General features: G+C 37.3%; 1 protein-coding gene across 5 annotated transcripts in view; it reads right to left on the minus strand.

Moving 5' to 3' along the window:
* The window catches only part of LOC144973473 (uncharacterized), a 78,637-nt gene that overhangs the window by 28,409 nt on the left and 22,783 nt on the right, over positions 1-27,445 (minus strand). Inside the window, exons 1-2 of one of the 5 annotated variants that reach the window (XM_078915950.1) lie at positions 22,303-22,325; positions 21,119-21,168 (exon numbers count right to left, since the gene is read on the minus strand). The exons of 2 other annotated variants lie outside the window; for them this stretch is intronic. The gene's annotated coding sequence lies outside the window, so the exon portion shown is untranslated. Of the gene's footprint in view, positions 1-21,118; positions 21,863-22,302; positions 22,344-27,445 lie in introns of those variants that run through there. 2 more of the 5 variants (XM_078915949.1, XM_078915951.1) reach the window with 2 other exon arrangements.

Below are 27,445 nucleotides of genomic sequence, written 5' to 3' on the forward strand. Positions count from 1 at the left end.
GGGGCACCCTATCCTCTACCCACGCCACGCTAACATTTCATTCACACTGCAACCACCATTGAGTACAGACGATACAAGTTATTTTTCATTATATTTTATTTGTTTTCCACATTTATTTGTGTATTGCTGTGCTGACGAAGGGTTTGTACCCGAAACGTCCATTGTCTGTTTTGTTCCCATACGAAGCCTTTCCATTTTCACTCTTTCGTTAGTATAATATTTGTTATAGTACTTTCACTAACGCTAAACAATTGTGAAATATGAAGGTTAGCGTAGTTCTGTCTAAGTTTCATAAGTGTAATAATGAAAATTTGGTCTTTTAATGCAACTGTCTCTTCCTGAACTTCCCATCCACTATAATAAATAATGTTACCTCTAAAGCACTCAACATATTGAACAATAATATTAAATATTTTAAAACAATATACACCTGTCTCCATTCGAAGAACTTTTTCTGTAAGGCTTGAAACAGTGTAAGTGCGTTGAATCTAACTTAGTTGGGTTTTTTAAAGCTAGCTATTTCCTTATTTTTGTCTGTAATTTCTTGTTCTTGAATTTGAATTAAATTTGTTGTTCTATTTAAAATATCCTCACTTGTTCTACAATCTGTTTTTTTAAAGATGGAATCCTGTGATGATGGTGACGAGAGTTGAGATGATGATGAGGGAGAAGATAATGAGGATGATGATGAGGAGGAAAATAATGATGATGAGGAATCTGGTTATTTTAAAGGTGGGACTTTCTGATGATGATGAAGAGAGTTGAGCTGATGATGATGATGATGATGATGATGATGATGATGATGATGATGATGATAATGATGATGGTGATGGTGGTGGTGGTGGTGGTTGTGGTGGTGGTGGTGGACTTCTTGATGTTGGTGCCAATTGAGATGGGGTGGGAATTCCTTGTGTCACTTTTCTTTCTTTCTGGCTCTGATGGAAACAATTTATTTTTATTTCTGTCAAACCATTCAGGGAGGTTGGCTTTGTCACCATCTCTGAAGTGACAAGAACACACTCTTGATGATGATGTTGGATCTTTTGTCCTTTCTCCTGAAATGAAAAGATTAAAAAAAAAACAATAATTCTGTTGGGCATATTGGGTATATTATTTAATTTGATAGGTACTTTGTTTTAGACTATCTTGTTTGACACCAGCTCAATGCATGATAAATCAAAGGTGTGCAAGAGACTAGGTTATTGGTGGGTCTCTCGCCTGTCTTTTATGAAATCGCACATTCAGCAAAATGTCACACTTCCTCATTACGTCTTTTGATGATTTGACTAGGTATATATAAAAATATGAATTCTTAAATTTACACAGTTAAAGTTGATCTTGGGGTTGAGTGTGGCAAGACTGGCGTTTTCTCTTTATTTCAGTCAGCATTGTACTGGACAGTGCGGTGATGGAAACTTTGGAGTGTCAACAATCGGGCACAGGTAAAGGAGAGAGGTCCCTGCCGCCATCTTGCTTTGTTCACACAGAGAAGCCACCTCGGCTGTCGGGGAGGGGAGGCATGGCAGAGAATCAGAGAAACTTTCCAAAAAAAAAGAGGAAAGTATGTGTGTTTGTGTGTGTGTGTGTGTGTGTGTGTGTGTGTGTGAGAGAGAGAGAGAGAGAGAGAGAGAGAGAGAGAGAGAGAGAGAGAGAGAGAGAGAGAGAGAGAGAGATCTGCGTGAGGGGAGGGGGGGGGGGGGGGAGGTTGCGTTATTTTATTTATTTATTTTCATTTTGCCATAAAGGTATCGAGTTTAAAGTAAGATTTTAACAAATATTTTCTTCTCTTTCTTCTTGTTCTCCTTTTTAAAAAAATTATCACTTATCAGTAGAACTTAACTCTCATTCAGTTTATCAGCCTTAACATCAAAACGATTGAGATATCATTTTTGCTTCAACTTCAATAAAAACCTAGTTTGGAATGTATTTTTATTTATAATTTCGTGCAATTGTACACTTTAATCATAAAATATAGGTCTACGTAAGCTAGAACTTGACCTAGATCTGGACTACGAACTCTATCAAATGTTCGACGAGGCGTGCGTGCTTACCTGACTAAAGTGATCCACTTTTTCTTCAAATTTGTGTCTGCCTGTCCATTTGGAAATCTGTAAAACTTGCAGGAGTGACTCTCTGACTGGTGTAAACAATCTGGTACAAAACACTGGACCATATTTAAGATAAAAATTGTTGTTTTGAGCGATTTTCCAATTATTCCTTGCCCGGACCAAGCACGGATTTTTTTGTTTAGAGCCAGCCGATTCGTTGCTAGGCGGACGTGACGTCAGACTGTGGAATCCTATTGTTTTGGGTTTTTAAAAAGACAGAACCAATGTTGTTAAGGGTCAGGTACTCATTTTACCCTTGAGTATGGTGAATCAAGGGCCTCTTGCAAGTTCTCAACTATGCGCCGTTCAGAGCGGGAGTCGAACCCTGGACCTTCCGATCCAAAAGCGAGTGTCATTCATTCCACTAGACCACATAGCAACAGATTTATGGTCTAATTGGTTGAACTATTTTGCTTTGAGGTTCGATCCTCAGCCTAGGCAGGCTGGGTTTTTTTGGGGGATTATCTTTCTTTGCCCTGCACTGTGCGGCTATGTGGTCTAGTGGTATGGCACTCGCTTTCGAATCGGAAGGTCCTGGGTTCGAGCCTCGGCGCATAGTTGAGTCCTTGGAAAAGGCTCTTTACTCACATTCTCTCACCGTACTCAGGTGTAAAATGAGTACCTGGCCGTTAACAGCGTTGTCTTTGTCCGAAAAAATGTAATAGCGCCTAACAGGCGTCATGTCTCGTCCTACATGTTAAATGTTGCTGTTGACCAGGGACCCTTGTAAAGCGCTTTGAGCACATTTAGTGGATATTGCGCTATATAAAGCTCAATAAAGCTCAATTGTTTCACCCACACGTCTTAATATCCTTAGCCTCACGGGGCAGCGCGGCTCAGCGGTACGGTCTTTGCTTCGTACCCGAAAGGTACCGAGTTTGATCACCCGCCGCTGAGCTGTAAGGCCTTAAGCAAGTCACATCGCCTTGGCTCAATTTGCGGCGCTGCACTGTGGCTGAAGGCCTGGGTTATTCCAGTCTTCCCTTGGAATAGACCCTAGAGACAAATTTCCCCAATGGGATGTATAAGGGAATTTTTTTTTTTTTTTTTATTTTCTATTAATTCAAACATGTCACAGATTCAACAAAAAAAACAAAAAAAAAACAAAAAAAAAAAAAAAACAAAAAAAAACACACACGTAAAGAATTAATTAAATATGAATAGAGCAGTAAAATTAGGTGCCCCAAACGTAAACAAAGGTCGAGAAGGACACGGCAAACCACATGTTCCTGTCTTGACAGCTTACGTTCCAATGTAAATAATAGAAAAAAAATAACCTTTAAAATTTGGCTGCTAGGTGGCAAAAGAAACACATATTCATAAATACTCGATCATGCATCAAATAATGTCTAGATATGGATATTTTATGGAACAAAAGGTAAAATTTATCAAAAGTTACAGTCTATCTATTTTTAGACCAGAGCAAATTATTGCGCTGGTGTGAACAAAACGAGAATTATTCGGAGCCTGATCTTCATAATAATTTAGCCTTATATTATTATTTCTGCAACTGTTAGATATTATGTAAACATATTTTCAATACTGAAAGTGTATTGCCTACAACTCAAACTACAAAATTGGGAGACCTATATTGTGCGTAAATTATTCCGGTCCCTAACGGAAATCACTAGCAACTTGTAATTGTTTACGTTTGGGGCACCTAATTTTACTGATCTATAATGTCAAACATCAAGCACCAAAGCACTGATTACAAACGTAAAAACATCTTATACCGCGCCAGTAAGTAATTTGCTCTCTATTCTCTCCCCCCCCCCCCCCCCCCCTCCCCAACTCGGCTCATGTCCTGATTATGAAATATCGGTATTGCAAAACACGCCAAAAATTAATTCTGTTGACAGGTACATTCATACTTCTTCAGAGTCACGCAATGAGCGACGGACTGCATGCGTTTCCGATTTATTTTGAGACAATAATAAAAACATTATTTCCGCTTCTCAACATCACGTGTAAACGCGCATGTTTTCGACTTGTATTTATGTTTCTATTTTTAGTTAGTTTGTTGGGGGTTTTTGTGTGTAAGTGTGTGTGTGTGTGTGTGTGTGTGTGTGTGTGGGGGGGGGGGGGGGGGGGGGGGGGTGGTAAAGGGGGGGGGGAGGTGATTGGTTTGGGATATTTTTTTCTCATTGTTTTTCCCTGATTAAAAAATGATAATTTAATTTAAATGTTGTAGCGTTGTTCACTGTTTAAAAAACCCGATAGCATTATTATCACGCGTGACGACACACACACACACACACATACACGCACAAGCACATATACACACATATACCCAAATACCCACACAGAAAATCACATGTACATCCATCCATGTAAACTGTGAAAATTAAAAATAAATTTAAAAAAAATAACAACCTACACCTCCGAATCCCCCCCAGAGCAACAAAAAATATATCATACCAGAAAAAAAAAACATCAACAAAAAAAAAAAAAAACACAAACAAATTTTTAAAAATCCAAAACAAAAGACAACACTGGTGAGGACTCGTACACATACGCGCACAAACACAACACACAAATACACACATAAACAAACAAATACACACACATACACACACACACACACACACACACACAAACACACAAACAAACACATATTCATCCATCCGAGTCAACTATTTTAAAAAAAGAAAGAAAAGACAACACCTCCCAATCCCCAAATAAAGCAACAAAAGAAAATAAAAACTCATTAAAAAAATCTCCAATAAACTAATTCCGAAAAAAAAAAACACCTACAAAAAAAAAACCACCCAAAAAAACAAAAAACAAAACAACCCAAAGTAATAAACCAGAAAAAACAAACAAACAAAAAACAAAACAAACTAAGCAAAACAAAAACAAACAAAAAATGCATTAAAACAAACCAAAGAAATCTCAAACAGACCTCCCCCCCCCCAAAAAAAAAAACAAAAAAAACAAAACAAACAAAAACAAAAAAACAAACAAACAAAAAACAAATAGAAACAAACAAACCAAACCACCACAATGTCACATTAAAGAATATCTATCTAATTTAAATTCAGGTCGTGGCTGTGAAATATCCTTTTTGGCTGAAAGCCGTGCGCAGTCAAGATGTGAATTCGACAATATGATAGCATTGTGGTTGTTTTAAATATTCATTCATTTCCTTCACAATTTCACCCCATAGTTCATGTTAATATAATGCACGGTGGTGATGATGGTGGTGGTAGTGAGTGGTAGTGATAACGGTGACGATGATGAGGAAAACATTGATGATGATGATGATGGTGATGATGATGATGATGATGATGAGATGATGATTATTATTATTATGGTGATGATAATGATGAGATAATAACAATAATAATAATTTTAATAATAATAATAATAATAATAATAATAATAATAATAATAATAATAATAATAATAATAATAATAATAATAATAATAATAATAACAATAATAATAATAATGATATTAATGATGATGATGATGATGATGATGATGATGGTGATGATGATGATGATGATGATGATGAATGATGATGATGGTGATGATAAGAAAGAATGATAATGAAGAAAGAAGAAGAAGAAGAGAGAAGAAGAAGAAGAAGAAGAAGAAGAAGAAGAAAGAAGAAAAAGAAGAAGAAGCCAATAAATGCAAATACGTTCTTGCCTACCTCCACCCCCCCCCCCCCCCCACCCTCCCTCCAGTTTGTTTTCCTTCTAATTCGTCAACTAATTAAATTCAAAGGCGTAGTGGTAACATCGTCACTCGATTTAAATATTCATAAATCGTGTCTCTGAATTCTGGCAGAGACGTTTAACTAGATAACTGCCTTACTTTGGAAAAAAAAAAAACGAGTATAATATATATTTAAAAATTTGGCCAGAAAACTCGTCCTCCATATATCGATCGATTTGAATGGCACAAACTCTCAAAGCTGTAACCTCCACCTGTTGGTGCAAATATGCTAAATTTTACTCACGGTATCTAATTGACAATTTTAAACCAGTTAAACATGCTATTTTCACGATTAAAACGACATGAAGGTTGCCTAATGAGAAAGAATAAAGATTTAATCTTAATCTTATATGCATTTCAGTAAAAAAAAAAAAAATAGAAAATAGAACGATGGAAATAATCATTTGGCAACATTTCCACATCATTTGACATTCGTCTCGGACTTATTTAACATTAAGTTTGTGCAAAATTCATCATGTTGAGGACAAGGAGGACGACTGCGATGCTTTTGGGCAGGCACATCTTCGCCGACCCCCCCCCCCCCCCCCCCCCCCCCCACACACACCACACAAACTTTCCTGGTAATAGAATGTGATCGCCAAAATAAAAATAAAATGTACGAATAAATATTCTGAAAAATCAAACTGTTTGGAAATTATGTTAAATAATGGGAGTGGAGATGTCCTTTTATGTTCATCACATGACAGTTGCCTCACTGATCATCCTCATTATTATTATTATTATTATTATTATTATTATTATTATTATTATTATTATTATTATTGTTGTTGTTGTTGTTGTTGTTGTTGTTGTTGTTGTTGTTGTTGTTGTTGTTGTTGTTGTTGTTGTTGTTGTTGTTGTTGTTGTTGTTGTTGTTGTTGTTGTTGTTGTTGTTGTTGTTGTTGTTGTTGTTGTTGTTGTTGTTGTTGTTGTTGTTGTTGTTGTTGTTGTTGTTATATTATTATTATTATTGTTGTTGTTGTTGTTGTTGTTGTTGTTGTTGTTGTTGTTGTTGTTGTTGTTTATTATTATTATTATTATTATTATTATTATTATTGTTGTTGTTGTTGTTATTATTATTATTATTATTATTATTATTATTATTATTATTATTATTATTATCACATTATTATTATTATTATTAGTATTATTATTATTAGTATTATTATCATTATTATTATCATTATTATTATTATTATTATTATTTATTATCATCATTATTATTGGTGCTATGCGTTTAGGTGAAACACTCATAAAATCCGTCAGCCGGGTATAACGTATCAACACACAAAACTATGTACAACCTTGAATGTTTGTAGTTTGATTGATATAATTTACTGAGAAGTAATCACCAAAATGGCTGTCTAAAAACAACAACAAAGAACTGAGTGACGTCAATTTCATTCCATCTATAGGACTAAGAAAGAGGATGTTACTATTTCATTTCATGCTTGGTTGGTTGTGATAGCTGACACCAAGTTTTTTCCTCTTTAAGATCACAACAGAACAACATCTTACCAAGAAAAACAGAAAAAACAAACACCCAAAGACCTACAACTATATAGTTCTTTGACTTGAATAAAAGGAACAACCCATGCATAACCTACGATTTAGATTGCGCCACAAAAGCGATTTTAATTCGTAACGAGTATCTAGTTTAACGAGGATATATAATCGAATATAAAATGAAGAAAAACACCCACGTAAAAATGATAATAATATTATAATAAAAATGTAAAGTAAACGATTTTTCAAAAGAGCAAATGAAGAGTGATATTCTTGAATATAGGCGAGACTATAATATTGCAAATAAATCAATACCGTACGTAAATTTTATCAGCTGCTAAATTATGAATACCTTAAAAGACTTGCTGATTTTGCAGATCCAAAGGCCGAACAAATAATCGTACTGGTGTGTAAAGTTGAATTGAATAAGATGTAAACAGTCGTCCTCTGGAAAGACTCGTGTATTTAAAAATTTGGCCAGAAAATCCGTCCTTCAAGCATCGATCGATTTAAATGACCCTCGTCTTGTCAAAAAACTCTCAAACCTGGGACATTCTGGAAGACTTCGCGAAGTCCCAGGTTTTGAGAGTTTTTGCCAAGCTGATGGTTATCTAAATCGGTCGATATTTGAAGGACGACTTTTCTAGCCAAATTTTTAATACGTAACCCAAAGAAATGTGGAGAAGATCCACAGATAAAGACGGTTTAAACCTCTCCTTTCCACCTACCGGAAAATCGTCACATTTGTTGATGCAACCGTTACTTTTCTCATCCAGATTTCATTTCTTTTTGGGAGAGCTATAAAAACGTGACATTCCATTAAATAGAGCTCATATTGTCGAACAATATTATGTATAGAATGTGCTTGTTACTTTTCTGATTGATTAAGAAATGTCTGATTTTGTATTGGGTAGGTGTGAATTTTTTGGGGAAAATTTTGAAAATGGCTGCTAAGGAGACGGTTATAAAGCTGGTCCAACCTGGAACAACATTTGTGTCCATGCAGCCGATTGACAAAAAATGGACGTCTTTGGTAGATGCCTCGTGTCCGCCGTGGCTCGATGAGGATTTAGTAAGTTTGTACGAAAAGTACGCCGACTGGTGCTGTACGAAATTGAAAGATGACTCTATTCGGCCTATTGTAGGGTAAATGAAATATTGTGAAGCGCATTGAGGATCCGTGAAAATGCGCTATATAAATGTTTATGTGTGGCGATCGTAGGCCTACTGATTAACTGAATTAAAATAATCAAAAGAACCAATAAATGTGCTCTGAAGGTGTCTAAGCGTTATTAGTAATCTGCCGTGCATAAAATTTTGGCCTGATAACTTGTCCTTCACATATCCATGGATTAAAATGGCCCCAATCTTTTCAAAAACTCTCAAACCCGGGTCATCCTTGAAAACGTCCCTATAGTCCCAGGTTTGAGTATTTTTGACAAAAATGAGGGCCGTTTTAATCGATTCATGTTTGAAAGACGAGTTTTCTGGCCAAATTAAAAAACACAAAAACAGAAATGCGTTTTTTCGTTGAAAGATACAAAATGTAATCTGCTTATCATCGGTGTTGTCATAAGGGAAAAATCTGGAATGATCAAAGGTCATTGGCATATTATTATATTATTCCGAGAGGGAGAATGGGACTTCTTCAAGATTGCGCACGAATAAGTATCTTATCGGCGGGAATCAGGATGGCTGGCGTAATGATCTAGTATGCACATAATATAATGTGGCCTATCACTGCAATATGGTCTTATGTCGGAGTGGTTATTGTAATATAAATAAAATAAAATAGAATAAAATAAAGTAAACTTCCCTATATATTCATCCCATAGGGGAAATTTGTCTCTAGGGTCTACTCCAAGGGAAGACTGGAATAACCCATGAGTCAGCCGCAGTGCAGCGCCGCAAATTGAGTTAGGGCAAAGACCGTACCGCTGAGCCACGCGCATGTGTCGTCCTTCATATTTAAGTATTGCTGGTGGTTGGGGACACCCTGTTGAGCGCTTTGAGCACGTTTAATGGCGCTATATAAAATTCAATTCATTTTTATGAAGTCTACCTGCTCTATTGATGAAAAATTCTTAAATTGACAAAAACTGAAATTTCACATTTCTAGTCATTTTTCTATTTGTAAAATTCTATGTGCAGACAACATACAGGTCTGATAATAGAATCCAACTATGGGCCGGATAGATTTACCATTGTCGGAATGGACGATAATATTTTGCGTTGGTTTGAGACTATTTCCGTGACAACAATAATGGGACCATAACGACGTGGACTAAAATGCAGGTCTGATAACCCAAGTCCTTATGGGTTCATGTAAATCTAAACAAAATAAATGACGCAAAATGTTGTCCATTACAACAATCTTAATTAAACTAGGCCCATAAGTGGTCTGTCGCAGACCTGATGAAATACTGATAAGAAAGGCTCTGCGATGGACACCCCAAGGAAAGAGGAAGCGAAGCCGCCCCAAGGAGACTTGGAGCCGTATCGTAGAAAGGGACCTAAAACAGAGTGGTCTGTCTCTCGAGATGGCCCCAAGAATAGCTGCTGACAGGACCAGGTGGAGATCCTTAGCATCGCCTCAAGTGCCAGCAGGCCCGGAGAGGATTGAGGGAGTGAGTGATATGTAGGTTCGGATGACAGACCTGCATAGATAGTTATGTACACGTCGGACCACAACAACTTGGTAATGCTGTTTTGAGGCGATGGGTCACATATTATCATGTAGCCCACCGATTTAAACGGTAAAATGTGGCAGCGACACTGATAATAGATAGATTCCCTTTATTCATCCCATTAGGGATATTTTGGTTCTTACTGATGCAGGCCAAAGGTCCAGAAAACTGTTGGCAGAAGTTAAAATGAGAAAACTGAACTATTATGGAGACACAACACCATCATCCAAAAATCAGTGCTAGAGGGGAAAGTAGCTGGCAGAAAGGAACGAGGCAAACCAATGAAGTCCTGGAGAGGAAATGTGGAGGCAACAACTGGCAAAAAGATAATCGACTGCTCGGTAATGGCCCTTGATTGAGCGTGAAGAATGGAGTTCCATGACATTCAACCTCAGTAGGAAGACGGAACTCCTTTAAGGTAAGGTAGGGGAAATTTGTCTTTAGTGTCTATTAATAATAATAATAATAATAATGCTGAAAACTTATATAGCGCTATAACTCCGAGACACCAGACTCTAAGCGCTTAAATTACAAATTACTTTGGCTGAAACATACTCATTCACACACACAAGCACACACACACACACATACACACACACAACACAACACACAACACAAACCAAAACTATCTTGCTTCTCATACCATCTACTAAAATCGAAACAAATATGTTTTAAGCGAACGTTTAAAAATAGACAAAGATTCTTTTTCACGAATGCTCTGCGGTAAGGCGTTCCAAATAGAGGGTCCGAAATGAGAAAAGGATCTCATTCCAGCATTTTTCCGAATTCGAGGGACAACTAGTTTTGTGGAATCACTGGCCGAACGTAAGGGGCGGGGTTTTGAATATCTTTCAATTAGTTCTGAAAGGTAGGAAGGGGCAGTACCTTCAAGACAACGATACACTAAAACACAAGCTTTGAATTTAATTCTTTTCTCAACAGGCAGCCAATGCAGGTCATGAAGTAGAGGTCCGGCAGAGTCGCACCTACGCTTCATAAATACTAGTCTGGCAGCGCTGTTTTGGACAATCTGAAGACGTTTCAGATTGTATTGCGAAACGCCAAACAACAGAGCATTACAATAATCCAATTTCGATAGTACGAGGGACACAACCAGGTGCTTGGTCACATCCTCAGATATGAACTGTCTAATGGAAGCAATCTTTTTTAGTTGGAAAAAGAGAGATCTAACCAAATTATTAACCTGATGCTCCATCGACAGTCCAGAGTCTAAGAATGTGCCAAGGTTTTTCACTTTGTCAACAATTTGAATAGAGGCATCCCCCAACTTCAAATCTGTTTCACTTTTCCACTTCCTGTTCCCCACATACAGCACCTCCGTCTTATCATCATTCAGTTTCAGTCTGTTCTCATTCATCCATTTCTTAACACTTTGGATACAATTTTTACTATTGGCTGATACTTCTTGTAAATTTCTCATATTGGAAACGCAGTACAATTGCGTATCATCAGCGTATTGATGGTAAGACAGACCAAAACTTCTGATGATTTTAGACAGAGGGCCGACGTACAAAACAAAAAGAACGGGTCCAAGTACTGAACCCTGGGGAACCCCACAATCAAGAAAGATTTCCTCCGATCTATATTCATCCACCGTAATAATCTGTTTACGATTAAACAAATATGACCTAAACCAATCAAGCGCTGCACCAGACACGCCATAAGTAATTTCAAGACGTTTGAGAAGAAGATTGTGATCAATAGTATCAAAAGCAGACGATAGGTCAAGCAAATTCAGCAAAGAACATGAACCATTGTCTATAACAGAGAGGAGATCATTAACAACCCTAACAAGTGCGGTTTCCGTCGAATGATGTTGCCTATAAGCAGACTGAAATTTTTCTTCAAGACAATTATTTTTAAGATGAGACAGTAATTGTTTCAAAACAAGCTTTTCTAAGATCTTAGAGAGAAAAGGAAGATTAGAGACAGGGCGATAGTTTTTTAAGTTCTCTTTATCGAGATCAGGTTTTTTCAAAAGGGGTTTGACATGAGCAACTTTGTAAATGTCTGGTACAGCACCTGACTGCAACGAATTATTAACAATACATGTAAATGGTGTTAAAATTACATCAATGCATTTTTTTAAAATGGCAGTATTTAAGGGGTCTAAATCACAACTTTTAGTTGGAGACGACATAATGCAATCACGTAAGTCAGCTTCAGTAATCTTTGAAAAATGTGTTAACGAATCACCATGAAACTTGTCAAATGTTGTAGGGATCGATTCAGACGAGAGTTCCTTCCTGATGGTATCCGTTTTTTCTTTAAAATATTGACCAAAGCGAGTTGGTAGATATGCACGATCGATTAAAGATGGGAGAGCTGGTTGCGTCTGTTGTCCCAGCAGTTCCTTGGTCAAGGCAAAGAATTGTCTCGAACGTCCCACGTTTTTGAGGCTTTCTTCATAGAATTTCTTTTTGGCCCTGAAATTGACGGCTTCTACATCATTTCTAGCCGCGATGTATCGCTTCTTATCGACAGCATCTCTGGACTTGAGCCATTTTCTTTCTGCCCGCCTCCTGGCTAATCCATTCAATTTTATTTCGGTATTATACCAGGGTGCTTGACGTCTCACTTTTACTGCTCTAGTTGTTAAGGGAGCATGCTTGTCCACCGTACCAACAATTGACTCGTGGAGACCATTCGCATCATGTTTATTTTTAACGTTATGGTCAAGGTCTTGTTTAAAAATGTTCATGTTTATATTCTTCAAATTACGAGATGTTATCATCTTTTTTACTTCGTGCTTCATTGGAAATAAAACGCAAAACACAATTAAATGATGGTCAGAGATTAATTTATCAATATTTGAGACAGGTGAAGAGAGAGAATGTTCAATGTCTGTAATGACATGATCTATTGTGTGGCCATGGTTGTTTGTAGGACCGCTTACAAGTTGAATATAGTTGTTTGTGTCAATAATCTCCCGAAATACTTTTGATTCATTTTTGTTTCCGAAATAATCAATGTTAAAATCACCCATAAAAATATTATGCTTTTTGTTAATGGATTGCATAGACATAAATTCTCCGAACTCAGATAAAAAAATCAATTGTTGATATTTTGTTTTGTTGGCTTGGGAAGACTGAAATAACCCTAGCGTCAGTCGCAGTGCAGCGCCGCATCTTGAGCTAGAGCGAGATTACTTCCTCAAGGCCACACAGCGCAGCGAGTATTCGAATTCGGTACCATTCGGGTACGAAGCCAAGTCCGTAGCGCTGAGCCACGCTGCCCCTTAGAAAATGGAATTTATAATATAATTTTTAAAATAAGAAACTTCGAAATTGTTTTCTACAAACGGTACGAAATTCACGAGACTCAGCTTTGGCATTGTTTTTTAGTCAGTCATTTTAAGGAATAGTTAGTAGTAGTCGTCCTCCACAGCTATTGGGCCCCTGGAGCCAGAGTTTATCCCGGTTTCTATAGCGTGAAACGGACAATAGAAATTGTTTGCTATCCTTTGGATAGGACGCTAGTCTATCGCAAAGTACTTTCCGCCAAATCTAACAAACTCAGGAACCCATTCACTGCTGGGTAGACAGTGGGGTCAGAAAAAAATATCAACTTCACCCGGGGATCGATCTTGGTCCCTTTGCGTGTGAAGCGAGTGCTCTACCAATTGAGCTATCTCGACCCCCCTTTTTTAAAATTAGTTTTCACTAAATTATTATATCAATCAAGACTACAGCTAACAATTTACGAAATGGTGAAAAAGTCTTTTGTCCGTAAATAGCGTTGTTGTTCTTTCTTTAGATACTTTCAAAATTAAAAAAAAAAAAAGAAAATAGATTAAAAGATAGCTGTACCGAAAGTAGGTGGGAGTGGATATAGAAAGAGACGCAATAATTCGATTTGGCAGTTTAACGGCCCTAAAGGAGAGATGAAGTGGACACTGTCCACTCGCCTATTATCGCCAAGGAGGTGTGAACGGGAATTAAGTTGGAGAGATATATAGTAGTGGCCGTCTGTCCTGGAACCGTCCGCCCTGTCTGTCCTCATAAGTATGGATGGTTTTCTCTCTCTCTCTTTCTCTCTCTCTCTCTCTCTCTCTCTCTCTCTCTCTCTGTCTCTTTCTATCTCTCTCATCGGACACACTCTCTAACTCTCTCTTTTCTCGTTCTCTCTCTCTCTCTCTGCTCTCTCCGTCCCTTTCTCTCTTTCGCTCTCTCTCTCTCGTTCTCTCTCTCCCTCTCTTCTCCCTCTATCTATCTCTTCTCGTTCTTTATCTCTTCCCTTGTTCTCTCTCTCTCTCTCTCTCTCTCTTTTTCACCACACACACATACACACACACACACACACACACACACTCTCTCTCTCTCTCTCTCTCTTCTCTCGTTCTCTCTCCGTCCCTTTCTCTCTCTCTTTCTTTCTCGCTATCTATCTCCGCTCTCTCCATCCCTTTCTCTCTCTCACTCTCCGCTCTCTCTGTCCCTCCCCCCCTCTCTCTCTAGCTATAAGTCTATATACCGATAAATCGACTCTCTTTCTGAAGAGAGCGATTGCTCGAAACAATATTGTAGAAGTTGATCATAATTATAGTTGAAATATTATATAAATAGCTCCCCCCACTCTCTCTCTCTCTCTCTCTCTCTCTCTCTCTCTCTCTAACCTCTATCTCTCTCTCTCTCTCTCTCTCTCTCTCTCTCTCTCTAACTCGTTCTCTTTCCTTCTCTCTTAAGCTCATAACTATTTGGGTTGTCGGTCCCGCAAATAAGTACCTACACGTTAGACTAAGTGAAACAATAGGAATAACGGTGTGTATAAATAGAAACGAGGATGCTTCGTCCTAAGTGGAGTAAGAAATAATATAGACAATCGAGCAAATAATTGGGTGCGCGCTTGTCTAACACAAACACAACACCATTATAAAGTTTTAAAAATCATCACGAAATGGACGACCGAGTGCGACCGACGTGTAATTAATCGCAGGTCTGGTAACCCGTCATTTGTTGGTCCGTATCAGGCCATGAGTTTACGAAGGCTACCGTTTTTTTATTTAATAGAAAAATAAAGAGAACTGTATATAGCACAATATCCACTAAATGTACTCAAAGCGCTTTACAAAGGGGTCCCTGGTCAACAGCAACATTTAACGTGTAGGACGGGACACATGACGCCTATTAGGCGATATTACAATTTTTCGGACAAAACAACGCTGTTAACGGCCAGGTACTCATTTTACACCTGAGTACGGTGAGAGAATGTGAGTAAAGAGACATTTCCAAGGACTCAACTATGCGCCCAGCGCGAGGCTCGAACCCAGGACCTTCCGATCCGAAAGCGAGTGTGATACCACTAGACCACATAGCCGCAGTTGAAGGCAGCAAGACAAATCTGGCCCCACGTCAAGAATACCTCCATAAAAAAACCGAGTCACGTGAAAGAGTGCTGTAATGGAAATCTCAAAAGATGACACACAAAATATTGTCCATTACAACAAATTACGTTAAATTAGGCCCATAAGTGGGTTCGGATGTCAGACCTGCATATAAATATGTACACATCGGTACCTATCTAATGACAATAAAAAATATTAGAATTAATAATTGACCATGTTTATGTGCGTTTGTTTTCCGTGTGAAATTAAATGCACCGCTCCTTAATGAACCCTGTGTTAGTGCAATTATTAATTAATATCGGGGTGACGCCGACGTGTACATAAATGTAGGTCTGACGTCCGAACCCAATTATGGGCCTAGTTTAACATTGTAGTAATGGACAATCTTTTGCGTCATTTTTTTTTTTCGATTTCCATTACAACAATGAGCCCATAAGGAATTGGGTTACCAGACCTGCAAATAAGTGCACGTCGGTGCATACATCATGATAATAATAATGATAATCTGAGCATAAATAATTGAGCGTGTTCATGTGAGTTCGTTTTGCGTGTGAAATTAAATACACCGCTCCAAAATGAACCCTGTGTCTAGTGTAATTGTTAATAGGTGGGGTGAAACCGAAGTGAAAAGATAAGAATACTGTCGGTCATCACAAACATAGTTTACATCAGCGGCAAATTCTCTTGTTAGAAACCCTTCCCAGAAACGTTTTTTTATAAGCCATCCCCATAAATAGTAACAAGTAATGAAGTAGAAGGAATGGAATTGACGCCATTCAGCTCTTTGTTATTGTTTTAAGCCATCCATTTTTAGGTTTAGTCATCGCTAAATTCTAATAATCAAGTCTCGCTCGGTGCATAGTTGAGTCCTTGGAAAAGGCTCTTTACTCACATTCTCTCATCGTACTCAGGCGTAAAATGAGTACCTGTCCGTTAACAGCGTTTTCTCTGTCCGAAAAAAAAATTGTAATATCGCCTGACAGGCGTCATGTCTCGTTCTACATGTTACGTGTTGCTGTTGGCCAGGGACCCCTTGTAATGCAATGCGCTTTGGACACGTTTAGTGGATATTGCACTATATAAAAGCTCACTTGTTATTAATTCGGTATCTATGACGCAAAATCATAACCGACTTCTTGTATTTAAAAACAAAATACGTGTAAAAACCATTCCTATTTTTATAATGGTGTAAGGATCGTATGGCCACTTATGTTGTATGGATGCTTTGGCTATTTCAATTCATGCTGGATAAAACAGTGAGCGAGAGATAGTATATATATATATATATATATATATATATATATATATATATATATATATATATACATATATATATGTGTGTGTGTGTGTGTGTGTGTGTGTGTGTGTGCGTATATGTATTTGTGTGTGTGTGAATGAGAGAGAGTTAAGATTTTGTCTTTCTGTGTGAGTATTGACGTGTATATAAGAGTGTGTCTGCATGAGAGAGAGAGAGAGAGAGAGAGAGAGAGAGAGAGATAGATAGATAGATAGATAGATAGATAGATAGATATATAGATAGAGAAATAGAGTGTGTGTATGTGTGTTTGTGTGTGTGTGTGTGTATGTGTTACATTAAGGTATTGAAGGGAAATATCTTCTCATTAAACGAAACTTAAAGTAACAAAACCCCAACTCAATTCAATTGAATCCAGCCCATTTCAATGGATAGAGATAGATGTACTTTCCCAGCCCAATATCCGTCAAAGGAAGTCTACTTGTGTCAATTCTATGCCAAACTATCTATTCCATTAATCCCTTAAAGACGAAATTCGACTTGACTCACGTCTCGCCTTATAACCAATAGATGGGACGAAATTGACGCTTTTTAGGCGATATTTCATTTTTTTTCGGACAGAGACAACGCTGTTAACGGCCAGGTACTCATTTTGTACCTGAGTACGGTGAGAGAATAATGTGAGTAAAGAGTCTTCTCCAATGACTCAACTATGTGCCGAGCGAGGCTCGAACCCATGAGTTTCCGATCCGAAAGCGAGTGTCGTCTCACTAGACCACATAGCCGCACGAATAATATGTGTGTGTGTGTGTGTGTGTGTGTGTGTGTGTGTGTGTGTGTTCCGAGTCCAATATCCGTAATAAGAAAGTATAGATAGTTCGAAGATGACGTCACTTAGGTCTTTGTTATTGTTTTTTGCCATCCGCGTTTATGAGTAATGCTCACTGAACTGTATTAACCCGACTATAAACGTTCATGGATACACACAGTTTTGTGTGTTGGTCCGTTATACTTCCGGATGGCAATGTTAAGAGCTTCTTAGCCAAGCGCATACTATCTATACAAATTGTGTCCCATTCCATTGACTCCTTAAAGACGAAATTCGACTTTACTCAGGCCTGACCTTATAACTAATAGATGGAACGAACTTGACGTCATTCAGCTATTCAAACAGCCATTTTGATTAGTAGTACTCACTAAATTATATCAACCAGACGATTAACGTTTAAGGTTACACATAGTTTTGTGTGTTGGTGGTACGTGGTATCTGGCATAGCATTAATATGTTTTCTCGAAGAAAACTTTACCAATGATGCAATTCGAATTTCAAAAGAGGCTGCCATACTGATATTTTAGGTGAAAACGGAAAAGTCTACAGTTTAAAGTAATTAAATAAATGAATTAAATAGATAAATAAATATATAAATTTAAAAAAAATAAAAATAAAGGATTATTTAAACAAAGAAATAAATGAATAAATGGATCAAATAAAAATAAATAAATAAATAAATAGGTAATAATTAAATAAGGGAAAATATTAATAAATATATAGCACATGAATTAAATAAATAAATAAATAATAAATAAATCCATAAATAGCTTAAAAACTAAATAAGTAACTCACTAAATAAATAAAATCAGGTGGATAACCAGAATTAATTTCAAAGAAATTTTGGTCTTGTCATCAAAGGATTAAAAAAGATTCACACTAGACGGTAAAATATGGCGTACTTGGACAGAAAAAAATAAATCTTTTTTTAAAAATCGGCCAATGTATCTACTTCAATAATCGGTCGATTTTGATGATCTCAAACAAATCAAAATATCGTACTTGATATTAAACAAAAACAACAAAAACCCTCGAGTTCGATTCTTTTCACAGATTGGGAGTCATCTAAACGGATGAAAATTTGAATTAAAAAATTTTTTTCTGGCTAAAATCAAGAAAATGTATTTTGTCGGATTTTGGAAGATAAAATGCCAATCACGTACAACGGAAATGAAGAGGACTATCCTTTGGCGGAAACTCTGGGGTTCCAATAATTAAAGGCTTCAAACCGCAAAGGGGCTCATGGGAATTGATGCTATAGATAGTATGCGCTTGGCTAAGAAGCTCACAACATTGCCATCCGGAAGTATAACGGACCAACAAACAAAAATGTGAGCAACCATGAACGTTTTTATAGGCAGGTTAATACAGTTTAGTGAGAATTACTCATAAACGCGGATGGCAAAAAATAATAACAAAGACCCGAGTGACGTCAATATATCGGTATAGAATGAACCAATCAGCTTTAGCTAAAAAGAGATGTGATCGGACCACTCCCCAGCCCCCCCCCCCCCCCCACCTCCCCCTCCCTCCGCCGCTTCCCTTCATATTTTTGTGCATTCTACGTTAAGTATTACCGTCATATATGTTTTCGTTGTCAGCTGAAGAAGGGTTTTGCGTCCAAATCGTTCTATATTGAGTATATTTATCATTTCCGTATCTGTTAGATATTAATTTGTCTTCAACACTCGTGGCCAAAATAAGAGAACGGTGTTTTATCAGTTCTCGCAAGAATTCATGCTAATTTACTAAATGTTATAGCAGTTTAAAAAAAAATCTAAATATGCATTCATCATTAAAGAACAATTAATATAACAGCTTCGAAAAAGAACAAAATACCAAACAGGGAAAGTTTCGGGTTAAAAATCTTCCTTCAGCCATTAACAAAAACATTAAAAACATTAAAAATCTAGATAGACGCAGAGAAATATTTGGCATGGCTGTCCGCAAGAAAAAGGATCTGGTCTCCTGTGTGTCTAGAATTTTAATGACGTTTTAATGTTGTGATTATTTTTGAATTGCAAGGAGTCTTGAATTATCTCCCCTTTATAAAAAAAAATCCCCCCAAAATTAGAGGAAAATTAAAAACCCAAACGCGTCGGCAACATATATTCTATTTTTGTTTTGTTTTGTTTTTTAAAGAGGAGGGGGGGGGGGGGGGTTAACGACAGCCATCTCCTAAAAATGACACGGTGTGAGAAACTGACATTTCTCATCAATGACGTCAATATAGACTACAGCCTGAAGCTAGTTATGAACCAAGAGGAAAATAGGGGAGAAAAAAAAATAAAATGAGGCGAATACGAAATAGATGACAATGAGTGAAAAAGGGATATTTGATATAGAGAGACGCGCCACGAAAAGACGCCACCACCCCCCCCCCCCTTCCCTTCCAAAAAGGCAACATATCGATAGGAAAAGCATAAGTAGGCACTAGTCTAGATATATTGGGATCTATGTTCATATAATTATTATGATGCTGCTGCTGCTGCTGCTGATGATGATGATGATGATGATGATGATGATGATGATGATGATGATGATGATGATGATGATGATGATGATGATGCTGATGATGATGATGATGATGATGATGATGATGATGATGATGATGATGATGATGATATTATTATTATTATTATTATTATTATTATTATTATTATTATTATTATTATTATTATTATTTGATTATTATAATCATTACTATCAATATTACTATCATCATTATTACCACTATTTTAATTACTTTTTTTTCGCCTATTACAAGAGCTGTAACCTAACAATAATTGTCTATTTGGACAATAAAGATTATTATTATTGTTATTATTATTATTATTATTATTATTATTATTATATTATTATTATTATTATTATTATTATTATTATTATATTATTATTATTATTATTATTATTATTATATAATGGAAGAAGTCCGGTAACCGAACGCAATAGGATTCAATAGTCTGATGTCACGTCCGCCCAGCAACGAGCAGCTTGGTTCTAAACAAAGAAATTCGGTAATTTTTATTCTTCATGCTGACTAGAACTTTTTCACTTATCATGTGATCAGAATGTATAATAGTCAAAACATGATCAGATTTATAATGCTTTTCTCGTCTGGATAAACTTTTGTGCTCGTCGGAGTAGTAATTCATAAGGGAGTCCGCCATTGTTCCGATAGTTTAGAACCTGGTACTACGTTACTATGTGTCATTACGAGGGAAGTGACGTCACGACTGTGGAAGCGTATTATGTGCTCGATTTATCATTGTTGTGATGGACGATATTTTACGTTGGTTTCAGAGTATTTCCATTACAACAATGAGGCCCTAATAAAACGGGTTATCAGACCTGCAAATAAGTACACGTTTTAAAAAAAATCAATACATCCATTCAACATTGAAGGGGAGTCTTGAGATTTTTTTCTTTTATTTGAAATTTTATGCTGACTTGACCTCAGGATTGAGTTGGCTTTTAAGGCGCACACAAACACCACCCAAGTTTATTGGAGTTATTGGTATTGTGGCCCTGTTTTAACATTGCTGTAACGGAGAATATTTCACGTTGGCGTAAGGAGTATTCTCAGTATAACATAATAAATTGGATTATCAGACCTGCAAATAGGTATACGTTCACTCTACAACTCACCTTATTTATCAAAGCCGGCATTTAACATGAAGTTGTTCCGGTTCTTTAGACTAGAAATAGAAACGTAAAGCTTAAAACAGTTTGGCATTGAGAGTACGCCACACAAAAAAAAAAAAAAAAAAAAAAAAAAAAAAAAAAAAAAAAAAAAAAAAAAAAAAAAAAAAAAAAAAAAAAACTGCCGGAACTTAGGAAGTCAATGTCTCAATTGGATTCAGTAGTCTAATGTCACGCCGCCAGGCAACGGCGGCCATCTTGGTTCTAAACAAAGAAAATCATTACTTTTTATTCTTCATGCCGGCTAGAACTTTTCCTATGTCTTGTGATCAGAATGTGTAAAAGTCAAAACATGATCAGATTTATACTTTTTTTTTCCTCTGGATACGCTTTTACTTTTATGATCGTCGGAGAAATATTTCATAAGGGCATCCGCCATTGTTCCGATAGTTTAGAGCCAGTTACTAAGTTACCATGCGTCATTACGAGGGAAGTGACGTTACGACTGTTGAAGCGTATTGTCTCTATTGATGCATTACGTTTATCCAAAAAGCTCATAACATTGAACGTTCATAGTATGATGAAAGAAAGAATTTAGTGAGAACTACTCATACAAATGGCTGTCTAAAAACAATAACAAAGAGCTGAGTGACGTCATATTCGTTCCCCCTAAGAAGCTCACAACATTGCCATCCGGAAGTAGAACGGAAACACACACAAAGCTATGTGTACCCTTAAACGTTTATAGTCTGGTTAATACAGTTTAGTGAGGATTTCTCATAAACGCGGATGGCCAAAAAAAAAAAAAAAAAAAAAAAAAAATACAGTTATAAAGACCTGCGTGACGTCAACTTCATTTTATCTATATTTTATATGTTTGTGTTGAGACTCGAGCTCATAGCTCAAGTGCTAAAGTAATAATGTGAAATATCACCTAATCTAAAAAAAATTCGACACGATGCATTTTTTCAATCATCTGTGTTAAAATTGTGAGTGATGCTCAGGGTTTTTGGGATGTTTACTAGGGGTGATAGGCAAGCACTTAAGGTGGCTATGGGTTTTCGATTCACGGTTGGCGGTTGATTTCTGAGCAAAATTATACTTTATTTTCATTTAATTCGACTAGTTTTAATAAAATATACGATTTAATCCCTTCACCAATGTATCTAAATATTGTGGGAAATACTCACCAACTGGGCCTGACCTATTTATGTGTTTCACATGTAAAAAGGGTATATCAGGCTTTTTTAATACAGGAAATAATAAATAGTCAAGGGGACGGCACGGTGAAAATGTCAGGAAATATTCTGATTGGTTAATGCTTAGAAATAATGTCGTTCCCTCTCACTATTTAAATATCTCAAGAACATATTACGTGACCATTCATCGTGCGAATTGGGTTTTATATCGGATGGTATTTTTTTCGATGTTATGTATGAAAAGAAATATAACAGGCACGAAAACAACAAAATATCAAACGTTTTGTGCTCAAAACCTCTCATCAGCCATTAATAATATAGGGCCTACAGATGCTTTTAAAAAACAACTAATTTTGGCACTGACTGAAGAGGGTTTTTTTATTCGAATGGCTTAACGTGTTTGTTGTGGTTTTCTTTTCAAGCTATTCCGTTGTCAGTTGTGGGAATAAACAGCGAGATGATCGATTGCTCTTGCAGGAAATACTATTATGTAAATAAACAAAATGGAGCCAAACAGTGTGGGCAAACATCATTTAAACGTGAGCATTTTTATAGATAGAATGAAGTTGACGTCACTCGGGATTTGACAAAAGGTTAGGCAATACAGTGACATGATTTATCTCGAGAACAATGAATGTGATCTTTGGCGTCAATCAATTGTTATGTCGAGATGATTCAGATGAAATACAGAGCCCTGAATACAACAGTTTCAGAATAGAATGAGAAACTAAACAAAGATCGTTTCTGGCTGATGGCCCTTCGTCAGCCAATAATAATAATAACAACAACAACAACAAAAACCAGTAGCATCAATCGGTTGTTATGTCGATAGGATTTAGATGTAATGCACACCATTGAATACAGCAGCTTCAAAATAGAATAACTACTAAACACTGAACGTTTCGGACCAAAAACCCTTCGTCAGCCAACAACAAAAAGACAGTTTTTACAACAACAAAAACTCCTCCCAAAAAATGAAAACATTTTAGGCAATGCAGTGTCATAATTTATCTCGAGGACAATGATTGTGATCTCTGCCGTCAATCGCTTGTTATGTCGGGAGGTTTCAGATGAAATGCAGAGCCCTGAATGCAACAGTATTATCAAAATAGAATGATAAACTAAACAAAGATCGTTTCTGTCTGAAAGGCCTTCGTTAGCCAGCAACAACAACAACAAAAAATAGTCGAGTCAATCGAGAAGATTTAGATTAGATTTAATGCACAATATTGAAGACAACAGCTTCAAAATAGAATAACCTACTGAACACGGAACGTTTCGGGCTCAAAACCCTTCGCCAGCCAAAAAAACAAAAAAACAAAAAACAAAAAACACAAAGACAAAATCAGTGCGTCACTGACAATGCCCTAAATGTGCAAGCCACCCCCCTCCCCCTTTTTTTTCCTGCTATGAATTGGTCAAATTGCGCACTCCCGCTCTTTGTCAAAAGGGCAAACCCCCCCCCCCCCCCCACCCACATTCCATCTATTCCGCCTCTTCTTCTATTAAAGTTTGGCTAAAGTGCATCCCCCCCTTCCTTTCTATCAATAGCCCTCCCCCCCCCCCCCACACACACACACACCTTCTATTTGATGCACTGGATTACAGTATTGCAATCGTTGATCACAAATTCCTATAGAGCCATATGATTATACATATTTTTCCTCCACTGCCCGTTCATTCTTTCATTCGTCCAACTCTGGACAACCAATACCGATATTCGGGGTCGTCTGTCTATTCATCCGCTCACCCACCGATTTTATTTTAGTTCATTCAAAAATTATTCTTTCCTTTTTTTTTCCATCACCCAATCCATCTTTCGATGACAAATTACACAAGAGAGAGAGAGAGAGAGAGAGAGAGAGAGAGAGAGAGAGAGAGAGAGAGGGGGGGGGGGAGAGAGGGAGAGAGAGAGAAAGAGACAGAGAGAGATAGAGAGGGGGAGGGGAGATAGAGAAAGATTGAAAGAGAGAAAGAGTGAGATAAATAGATAGCGAGGTAGATAGATAAATAGATAGATAGATAGATAGATAGATAGATAGATAGATAGATAGGTAGGTAGGTAGATAGAAAGGCAGAGAGAGAGAGAGAGAGAGAGAGAGAGAAAGAAAGAAAGAAAGAGAGAGAGAGAGAGAGAGAGAGAGAGAGAGAGAGAGAGAGAGAGAGAGAGATAGGAGCCATTCATATGATTTGGTATTTTGTATACCGTATTTTTATTTCTCTTTTTTCCTTTTTCTTTTTCTTTCTGTCTTCCTTTCTTTCTTGCTTTCATAACTGCGCATTCTATTTATTGATCGATAGGTTATTATTAACCACAGGTTCACAATTCGTTGCAATGGAAAAAGGAAAGAAGTGCTGTAGTTATAATGTGATAAATCATTTGAATGGATATGAACAGTTTTAGAAAAAAAAACAACTAAAACATGCAAATAGCGCAAAATCCACTAAACGTGTTCAAACGCTTTACGAGGAGTCCTCGCCAGCAGCAACACTTAACGTGTAGGATGACACATGACACCTGTTAGATGATATTACAATTTTTTCGATCAGAGACAACGCTGTTAATGGCCAGGTTCTCATTTTACACCTGAGTACGTTGAGAGAATGGGAGTAAAGACCCTTTTCCAAGAATTCAATTATGCGCCGCTCGAGACTCGAACCCTGGACCTTCCGATTAGCCTGTGCAATGTTTAATGGGAAAAGGAAAGTGTGTGTTGCTGTAGTTATACTGAGATAAATCATTTGAATGTAAAAGAGGCGTATTTGAGACGAATCTCTACGTCCAGTCGGTCGTTCTGTGGTACGATGTCTTGTCTTGTGTCAAAAGTCAAGCGATGTTGAGCGTAGTAAATGACCGGATGGGTGACAATGAGAGCAATTAAAACCTTTGGCTAAGAGCATGACGTTTACCACGGGTAGGTAATATAAAAATGCAATCTGTATATTTTATTAACGCTTCATCTGTTTATGACTCGTCCTTTCACATAGTATAAATACACATTGAGTAACAAGGGAGCAGAAACAGGTGTAAGATACAGATCTGAACAAGTGTGTAAGAAAGATGCCAGGCAAAGCAAGAGAGAAAAATACAAGAAAAAAAAATTCCAAAAAATCAGTCTGCTTCAACTGGGGATCTGATTAAAAGGTCTGAGGTTCGTTCCCCAGTCGAGGCAGACCGATTTTTTGAGATGGTTATTTTTTTTTCTTGTATTTTTCTTTCTTGCTTTGTCTGGCACATTTCATACACACTTGTTCAGATCTTTATAGTATAAAAACATCACTATAATCACGATATTCATTCTTACGATCATTTATCCACGCATCAAGCCATCAATCCTTATATCCAGTCATCTTTGACTAATCGAGCTATCCATTGATCTATCAATCCACCCATCCATCCATTTATATAATCTATATATCTATCCACCCGCCATCTACATATCATTCTCACATTAACACATTTACCCATCCACCTATCCGTTCTTCAATGAACCAAGCTATCCATCAATCCCTCCACTTCTTGTCCATCCATCCATCATCCAATCAATCATTTCTTTAATTTACCCATTTATTCAGTCGTTTACTCATTCATCAAGCCATCTGCTAATCCACCTCCTCATCAAGCCAATCACCCATCAATATTTCAATCAATTCTTTCAATTAACAATCAATTCATCCATCATTTCATCCACCTCCCAAACCAATCCCCTACACATTCAGCCATCCATCCATCTTTCGATTATCAATCCATTGATCCATCAATTCATTCATCCATTCACCTACCCACCCTTAATCCATTCATCCACCCACCCAGCCACCCACTAACATATTCAACCATCCATCCACCTACCTATCCATCTACTCAGCTATACATCCATCCATCCACCCATCCACCCATCCACCTACACATTCAACCATCCATCCGCCCACCCTACAACCACTACACCTCCCTCCATCCATCCATCCATCCATCCATCAACCCATCCACCCATCAATCCATTCATCCATCCACCCAACCATCTATCCATCCATCCATCCATCCATCCATCCACCCATACACATTCAACCATCCATCCACCCATCCATCCATCCATCCACCCATCCATCCTTCCATCCATCCATCCATCCACCCACCCATCCATCCATATACATCTCCATCCATCCATCCATCCATCCCTCTATTCATCCCTTCACCACCACCTGCCTACCTACATCATTAGAACCTTCCTAAGGACCAACAACTGTGCCCAGGGCAAGCCCCTTTATCGATTTGTTTCTCCTATTCCCTATTCCACGACCCCTCTTTACTTCTCACTCCCCCCCCCCCCCCCCCCCCAATCCCCACCCCTTTCCCATTTTTACGACTTACACCAATCATAAATGAATATCAATGATATTATCATACAGTGTTATGGTGTAAATAGTATGGATGCTATGCGTTTAGGTAAAATACCCACAACATCTGCCATATAACGTACCAACGGCCAAACTATGTATGCGCTTGGCTAAGAAGCTCACAACATTGCCATCCGGAAGTATAACGGACCAAGACACAAAATCATGTGTAACCTTGAACGTTTATAGTCTGGTTAATACGGTGTAGTGAGAATTACTCATAAACATGTATGGCAAAAAACAATAACAAAGACCAGAGTGACGTTAACTTCATTCTATCTATAATTTATTGAGAACTAATCATTAAAATGGCTGTCTAAAAACAATAACAAATAGCCGAGTGATGTCCATTTCGTTCGATCTATAGAAGGAACGAAGTTAACGTCTCTCAGATCTTTGTTTTTGTTTTAGACAGTCTGTCAGTGACTAGTTATCAATAAAATGTCTCAATCAAACTATAGAAGGGACGAAATTGACGTCATTGCGATGTTAGTTATTGTTTTTAGCCAACCATGTTTATAAATAGTAATCACTAAATTCTATCAGACTATAAACATTTAAGGTTATACATGGTTTTGTGTGTTGGTACGTTATGTCAGGCTGGCGGATGTTGTGAGTCTTTTGGCTCTATATATAATAAATGTTAAAAGTTACACACAGATTAGTGTGTTGGAATGTTTAATTTGGCTAGAGGATAATGTGAGTAATTTAATTAAACGCATAGCATTTATACAACAAT

This window comes from Berghia stephanieae, chromosome 5 (genome assembly GCF_034508935.2).
Source record: "Berghia stephanieae isolate SIO BIC M18660-M18661 chromosome 5, UCSD_Bste_1.3, whole genome shotgun sequence".
NCBI lineage: Eukaryota > Metazoa > Mollusca > Gastropoda > Nudibranchia > Aeolidiidae > Berghia > Berghia stephanieae.